General features: G+C 31.1%; 1 pseudogene; it reads left to right on the forward strand.

The window, feature by feature from the left end:
- Positions 1-4887: 4887 nt before the first annotated feature.
- On the forward strand, positions 4888-6623 carry LOC114255084 (annotated as a pseudogene).
- Positions 6624-8488: the final 1865 nt, after the last annotated feature.

The raw sequence follows: 8488 nt of genomic DNA on the forward strand, positions 1-8488 counted from the left end.
GAGCAAAAACATATTTCTATAAGTTATTCCACATGTTATTTTGCATATGTAAAAATCAGGAAAAAAACTGTAAATTTATATTTATTTATAAAAATATTAGTTAATTACAAGTTTCATGTTCCTCGCATCTATTGAACTGATCTATAACAAATATGTATTCATGATCATCAAGTGTTCATGGATCATCACAAAGGGCTAAGTAGCGTACGATCTTCGAAGTCAAGCAACGTCGATGGCGGTTCAGAGTTGGATGGGTGACCGCGGAAGTTAGGAATTTGGAATTCCAAATGTGACTATGGTGTAGTGGGTCGTGATGCTTGTTGAGAAACAACGTAGATTTTTTTTACATTATAATTATGTTATTTCGATATTTTCATAATGCAAGTACTGCATATATAGGACATGTACCCGAAATATTTTCTAAAACGTCAAAATAACGGCTTTTACTACCTGGGATAGTCATAAAAATGACGTTAAAATGTCGTCTTTATTAAATGTAACCTAAAAACCTATGTTTTTTCATAAAAATAACAATAAAATACCGTCAAATGTACGATACTAGCTTCTTGAAAATAACGTCAATAATATGAAAATAATGACGTATTTTTGACGTCAATATATGACGTCGTTAAGATGAGACAAATGTACGTCAGTTTTACGACATTTAGACGTCATTTTATCTCGACATTATGACGTCTGGTTCGTCATAAAATGACCAAAAAATGCCGTCAATTAGACGTCACCTTGCTACCTGGGATAGACCTTGAATCGTAAATTTCATATTCAAAACGATAAGTAGATAGGATCGTATATAAAAGTAGTCGTATTTAGATAAAGTTTTAATCGTTTATTTCAGATACGATAAGAAACGATAGAACTTTATGTCCGCCGAAATTGGAATACATCTGATAGAAACGTATAGGAACAATTACAGATTAATTCATATAGAGTCTTATAGACCTTGAATCGTAATTTTCATATTCAGTACGATAAGTAGATAGGATCATATAGAAAAGTAGTCGTATTTAGATAAAGTTTTAATCGTTTATTTCAGATACGATAAGAAACGATAGAATTTTATAACTTTTCTATCTGGCAGGAAATCTAGTGTCCGATAGAAACGATAGATTCAGATAAAATCATATTAAATTTCGATCAAATTTCTATATGTTTCTATCAGTTTCTATCGTACTTTTTGAATAGGGCAGATAGCTATGTGTGATTAATCATATTAAGCAAACTAATGCATTGCATATGTTGTCATATATTTGCTGTAAATTTGCTAACATTGAAATGCATCGCGATATTAAATACAGCAACATGAGTGCTCATATACGAAATTAGTTGACAACATTTCAAGAGCAAATAAGTCAATGAATTAAAACGTTATGTTATCAGCAACATGACAACAACTGATTTATTATTTTCGTATACAGCATCATGACGGCAACAATACAAATATAATAATTGTTATTTTCTTGTACATGTATTTCCTATATATACAAATTAATAAAATTTTTAATCATAACTTGTTGATGTACATAATTACAAAATCATATTATATATGTATTTACGTTTCAAACAACTTTTTAATAAAAAAATATACTTCCAAGATTCAAGGATCTATTCTGTAATTCTTAATGCATTAGTGTTATTAACATTTTATTATTGCACAGCTTTTTACCATAAAATATTTGTGTAACGGCAGTAGGGATACCGACGTTGTCGTTAAAATCGAGAATAGATTTCTTAATTTAATAAATATAAATAAAATATTTATTTTAAATTACATTTGCAAATTATATTTTATTAATTTAATTGTTTTATTAATAAGAACTTTGTTACAAATATGTGTTTTTATTATTCATATGGAAATATTATACTTGATTTAATAAATTATAATTTTAAGAGACGGTAATGACTCGCGTCAAGTGAAAGTGCAGCGCGAGTCCGACCGTGCTCTTTTACGCGAGTACGCGACTTGCGAACACCCGAGATTATCGGATCTCAGAAACGGCTAAACCAATCGAGTTCTAACTAGGCTCAATCGAAAGCTTGGGGTCGATTTGTATAAGAAAACTGTTTTTATTTTTCCTCTACGTAATCTATGAGAGGAGATATCACGCTGCAAAGTCCAAATGTCAAAAATTTTGTTTAAGATACGTCGTCGTGGTCGTCATCGTCAACCTTGTAGGCATGTAAGGGGCGAGAAACAAGACGAGGAAATGTATCCAGGCTCTCTCTTTTCAACGTCTAGGTTCGTCCTTTTCTAGCCTATACGTGTGCCTATCGGCGCGTAGGGGCGAGAAGCAAGACGAGAAAATGTACCCAGTCCTTCTCTTTTCAACGTGTCTAGATCAGGTCCGTCCTTTTCTAACGTGTGTCTATATTTGACTCTCCACTCCTGGGGGTCTATTACGGTTCTTAGGTGAGTTCACTCACTTTTCACATTTCCAGCACTCTCTCCACTGATTGGTGTATACTTTTAGAACTAACAATATACACCAATCACTGTAGCTCACTTTTCACATTTTCACAGTGAGTGATCTCATCTAAGAACTGTAATAGACCCCCTGAAACGACAGCCTTGCTGGCGCATCGCGCATCGCAGGGGTGCGTTCCGTATTAACTTCCAGACAATTTTTCATCCAAAATCATTCAGGCTACCTAGATGTGACGTCATAACCGCGTTCTGTTTTACCAATTTTTGCCCGGGTGACAACTTTTCGTCATGCTCGAGACTTCGACAAGAAACGTCACACATGCGCAGAACGGCGTAGTGTAAAAACTCGGTCAAATACAGAGATTTGCATTGTTTTTTTGTGTGTGTTTTTTACACACTCTGTGAAGTTAGCCAGCCAACTTCAGCTTTATCAATTTTCACCAATTGGTATTGTTTGGTGGTTGTTTGATGATCTTTGGTAGTCCAGTCCTATCGTTTGGTGGTTAGCCGTTCTCCTGTAATATTAAAAATAAAATTTGGATGTGAAGTTAGCCCGACATTGTTTATTTTTGCACCAATTTTAATTTCAAGTAGCTCATTCGATTCGGAATCGTTTGGTGGTCATGAATATGCTAATGAAAACGTTTGGTGGTCAACCGTTTTTGTAGAAATTAGAAAAAATCGTTTTTGAGTATCACTAGTTTTGGTATCACTTAAAATTCCCCAGATATATATTATTTATCATACAAATTCACTTTCAAAGGCGTCAACAGAGTAAAATCGTTGCGTTCTGTAAAACCCGTATGCGTTCTGTAGGTGTAAATGGGTGCTCGGATTGGTCGTTTGTTGGACTCGTGTTAGCCCGGATCTACAATAGTGTAGTAAGCCTTAAGCCATAAGGAAAATTTGCAACCACCAAACAATTACGCATCGAATAATCCTTTGCGAAGTAAATTTGCTTGAAAAATTAAAATGGTTCTAGGGAGTTTTACAGCAAGGTCATTCGGAAGCATTTTTTCTGTAATATTAAAGAAAACGGTGGACCACCAAACGTTTTAATTCATATATTTGTAACTACCAAACGATTTTATATCCAATAATGCCTTTGAAAGTGAATTTGTATGAAAAATAATATTTTTTTAATGAGTTTACAATGATGCCAATCGAAAATGGTTTTATCGAATTTTTACAAAAACGGATGACCACTAAACGTTTTTGTTATGATATTCGCGACCACCAAACGATTACGCGTCGAATGACCCTTTGCAAAGTGAAATTGGTAGAAAAATGAAATTTTTTCCGCTAATTCCGCGATGTCGTGTAATGACCTATCCGCATAAAACGCGCGCACGTCGTCATTTATCTTTTTTTTCACGACGACATTAACCACCAAACGTTTTAATTACGAAATTAGCGACCACCAAACGATTAGGCATTGAACAATTCTTTGCAAAGTAAATTTGCTTGAAAAATTAAAATCTCTCTAGGGAGTTTTACAGCAAGGCCATTCGGCAGCATTTTTTCTGCAATATTAAAGAAAACGATTGACCACCAAACGTTTTCATTGATATATTCGTGACCACCAAACGATTTTACATCCAATAATGCCTTTGAAAGTGAATTTGTACGAAAAATAATATTTGCCTAGTGAGTTTACAATGATGCCAATCGTAAACGGTTTTTTCGAATTCTTAGGAAAACGGATGACCACCAAACGATTTCATTAGTTTATTCGTGTCCACCAAACGATTTTACATCCAATAACTCCTTTAAAAGTGAAATTGTATGAAAAATAATATTTGTTTGAGAAATTTTGCAACGATGCCACTCAAAAACGATTTTTTTTAATTTCTACGAAAACGGTTGACCACCAAACGTTTTCATTAGCATATTCGTGACCACCAAACGATTCCGAATCGAATGAGCTTCTTGAAATTAAAATTGGTGCAAAAATAAACAATGTCGGGCTAACTTCAAACCCAAATTTTATTTTTAATATTACAGGAGAACGGCTAACCACCAAACGATGGGACTGGACTACCAAACACCACCAAACGACCACCAAACGATACCAATTAGTGAAAATTAATAAAGCCGAAGTTGGGTGACTAACTTCACAGAGGTGTGTTTTTTGGGGTTAGACACGCGTTTTCAATCTGCCCGGATCGAGTTTTTACGGTCATTCAACGCAGAGATTTGCATTGTGGACAATTGTTGGGTTATGTTTGTGTTCTGACAGGTCTGTGTTTTAATGTAAATATAAAAAATATAAGTTTGTTTTTTTTACTTGCACTTGAACTTGCACAGTTTTTATCGGGAAAGAAAAGGAAAAAAGATAAATTGTACGAAAAGTTTACTAAAAGAAACGGGCCTATGTTTGAAGTTTTATATCAGAGTTTAATGTTATTTATTTGTAGGTAGAACATATCAATGGAAAATTTTAAGGCAGCTATTTTAATTGCAATCAATTATATTTAAATAAATTAATATTCTTTGACCAAACCAGTGATAATGATGAAGATAGTGACGAAGAAATAAAATTGTATTTATACAGATTGAAAGTTCGCATTAATAATCCAGTAACCAATCCTCATCGCATTGAACATTTTATCGAAAGAGTTGTCGATATGTCTACTCCGAATTTCAAAGCCACTTTAGAATAACTGTAACGAGTTTTCAATGACTTCTAAATCGAATAGCTCCTCTACTAGAAAGTAGTCGAGTAGCTGGACATCAAACTATAGATCCAAAACAACAATTACTTGCTTTTTTATGGTTATTAGCAACACTAGATAGTTTTCGGTAAGCAATTAAGTTATAAAAAGTACAAAATATTTATTTTGTTGTTTAACATTTTTATCGTTTTGCAGATCAGTCGGTTGTCGTTTTAACCTAGCAAAATCTGCACTATCTGCTATTTTTATGCGAGTTGTAACGGCTTTAAATGAGATTTCTCCAAAAATTGTATTTTGGTCAAATAATGAACAACGCCAACGCATAGCGCTATCATTTCAAAATTGTGCTGGAATAGAAGGCATAGTTAGTGCTATTGATGGGACATATGTTCTTATCAAGGCTCCATGTATAAATTCTAATGTCTACATTAACAGAAAATGTTTTCATGCCATAACTCTGCAAGTAATATGCGATAATAACATATACGTCAATTCTAGATTGCTTTACGGGTTACCCCAGCAGAGTATCAGAGGATTTAAGGATTTTTCGAAATTCATCAATATACAAAGAATGCATGAATCATCCAAATAATTACTTTGATGACAGACAATTTATTATCGGGGATAAAGCATATCCTGTTTTGCAGTGGTGTATACCTCTTTATATTGAGAGAAGGAATATTACAATATGACAAAAACACTTTAATACTTGCCATGTCAAGTTTCGCCAAGTGATTGAACGTTGTTTTATTCTTTTATATGGAAGATTTAGACGTTTGAAATATCTAGACATAAATCGAATAGACTTCATAGCACCAATAATAATTGCTGTATGCGTTTTACATAACATATGCTTAAATAACCAAGAAAATCAAGAGATACTAGATTTGTTTATAAATGAAGGGCTTCAGGCTGTAATGAATAACGCTGACAATGTCAATAAAGTATGTAATTATAATATAAATGAACAAGAATTTGAAAGACTGAGAAGAGAAGGTCACGTATTACGAGACAGAATCGCAGAAAATTTGTATCCATTTCAATAAAAGTCAAATAATTTCATAAATCATTGGTTTTATTTTATCCAATCTAACAACTTACTTTTTATATTTTACAGTTTATTACTTACTCTGTTATGGTGTACTTTCGATTTTTTCAAAAATATAGTTTTATTTAAAAACTTTATTCACAAAATTGTATTGGAAAACTACATAATATAATAATATAGTTTTTTCTTAAAAATTACTTAAACACAAAGTATCTTAATTTAAATAATTTTATATATTACAAGCTACTTAAACATTAATCACATTTCAAATAGGATTATTTATTTTGCACAATACTAATAATAAGAGAAATATCACAAAATTTTTTGTAATAATAATATCACATAAAATTAGTCTTTTTACAATAGATAAGTTAAGTTTTATTTTAGAATTGCGACGATTTTAGTTCTATTCTGTTAAGAGTTCCGATAGACCAGCACGATTTTGCGCTATGGATATTCAATAAGAGTTCTGCTTTAAAAAAAAAAACAAAGCTTTCGTTAGATGTTGTCCGTCGCAAAATCGCACAGATTTGACAGAGCCTTTTAAGTAATAATTAAATTTTTTTACATAACTGAAGCAACGTTTTCAATATTTCTGTTTAACAATACAGCATAGAATATAAAACTTAAACTGTTGTAAAAAGAGTACACATCAATATCACATTTCTTAGTATAATAATCTTCATTATAATATTTTAGCGATCTACTTTGCAATACACAACACAAAATTTCATATAATAATTATGATGTAGAAGAAAGATAAAAATTGCGTATGCATTGATGAAGATAAATGATAAAAGAATCACATTTGGGTCGAAATATATCCAAGAAATATGAAAATCTTATATATATTAACACGTAGTAATTTTTTTAGAATTTTGATTAATTGATACTATGCATACTTGATGTTATTTTACTTTATTTCTTACATCATAGTTCTTATAAAATAATAAAACTATAAGATTTAAAATTATTATATTAAAAACAAAAAATATTTTATATTATCTCTTTTGCAAATATTCGTAATTGCTTAAAATAAGATAAATTATTAACAATCTTTAAAAATAAGAAAACAAAACCCAGTGAACACAGTAATATAGCAGCAGTGTAACAGCAATGTAACCGAATATAACAGGTTACGTTACTCTGAAATTACACGTAACTTACATGTAAGTTACAATTTCCGACTCAGCAATATAACATGTTATAATTACATGTTATCTAACCGTTACACAACAGTTACAAAGAAAAATAAAATAAAATAAAAATTTTATTTTTTAAAAAATATTTTTATCAACAGCACATACTACATTTGGAATAAATTTTTATTAATTAATTAAATTTAAATTATGTAATTTTTTATTTTATTCGTACTTGCCGCTGCTAGGTTTGAACCCGGAACCTTAGGATGACGAACCTTGTACTCTACTTGCTACGCCAATTTGACTCATCGATATGGGTACTTGTTATTGTCTACATATACTTATATGTTATAAACTGACGCAACTATATTATTTTTTATAAAAGCAATTAAATTTTGCAAAACATATTAAAAATAAATAGCATTAATTTATTTACTTATTAATTTCATTGTCAAATTTATCTTTTTCCATAACCTTAATAATTAATTTGATGGAAATTGCGATCTATTTAGCACTAATCTTTGAAGCGTTCAAATGATTAATTAGATGGTTAACTATATAGATCGTAATTCTAAGAAAAAATTGAATGGTATACATTTATTATTCTGTTTTTGTTCAGCACATGATGAATTTAGATTTTGTGCATTTTTTGTGCGCAGTAATTGTAGACAAACCGTTATTTTTGAAAACACCCACACAGCACACTTTATCCTAGGGATGTCCCTGGGATGTCATTTTGGGATATCGCAATATCGTTGGATATCCGTGGACCGTCTGCGATATCCGAGGGATATCCAAGGGATGCACAAATGTCCACCGATTTGATATCCTGTAGATATCTCAAACAATATCCAGAAGATGTCCAAGGGATTTCCTGAGATATCGTAATATATCTTAGTAAAAAAATTTGTCAGAATTAAAAAAATTTTTTTCAGGATTTCTGATAAATGTTTCGATTTTTTATAATTGAAACGTTTCTAGGAAAAATTTTAAAAATAAAAAATTTTGATTAATTAAAAAAATTTTTGAATATTTCTAAGTATTTTTGAGAGTTTCTAAGAACTGAAAAAAACTTGAACAAAAAATAAAAAATTCTAATTATTTTTACGGCAATTTTGTAAAAGAAAGAAGACTATAATATAACATGTTTCAGCCAAGCCGTCGTACCCGTTAAAGCATG

This window comes from Monomorium pharaonis, chromosome 1, assembly GCF_013373865.1.
Source record: "Monomorium pharaonis isolate MP-MQ-018 chromosome 1, ASM1337386v2, whole genome shotgun sequence".
NCBI lineage: Eukaryota > Metazoa > Arthropoda > Insecta > Hymenoptera > Formicidae > Monomorium > Monomorium pharaonis.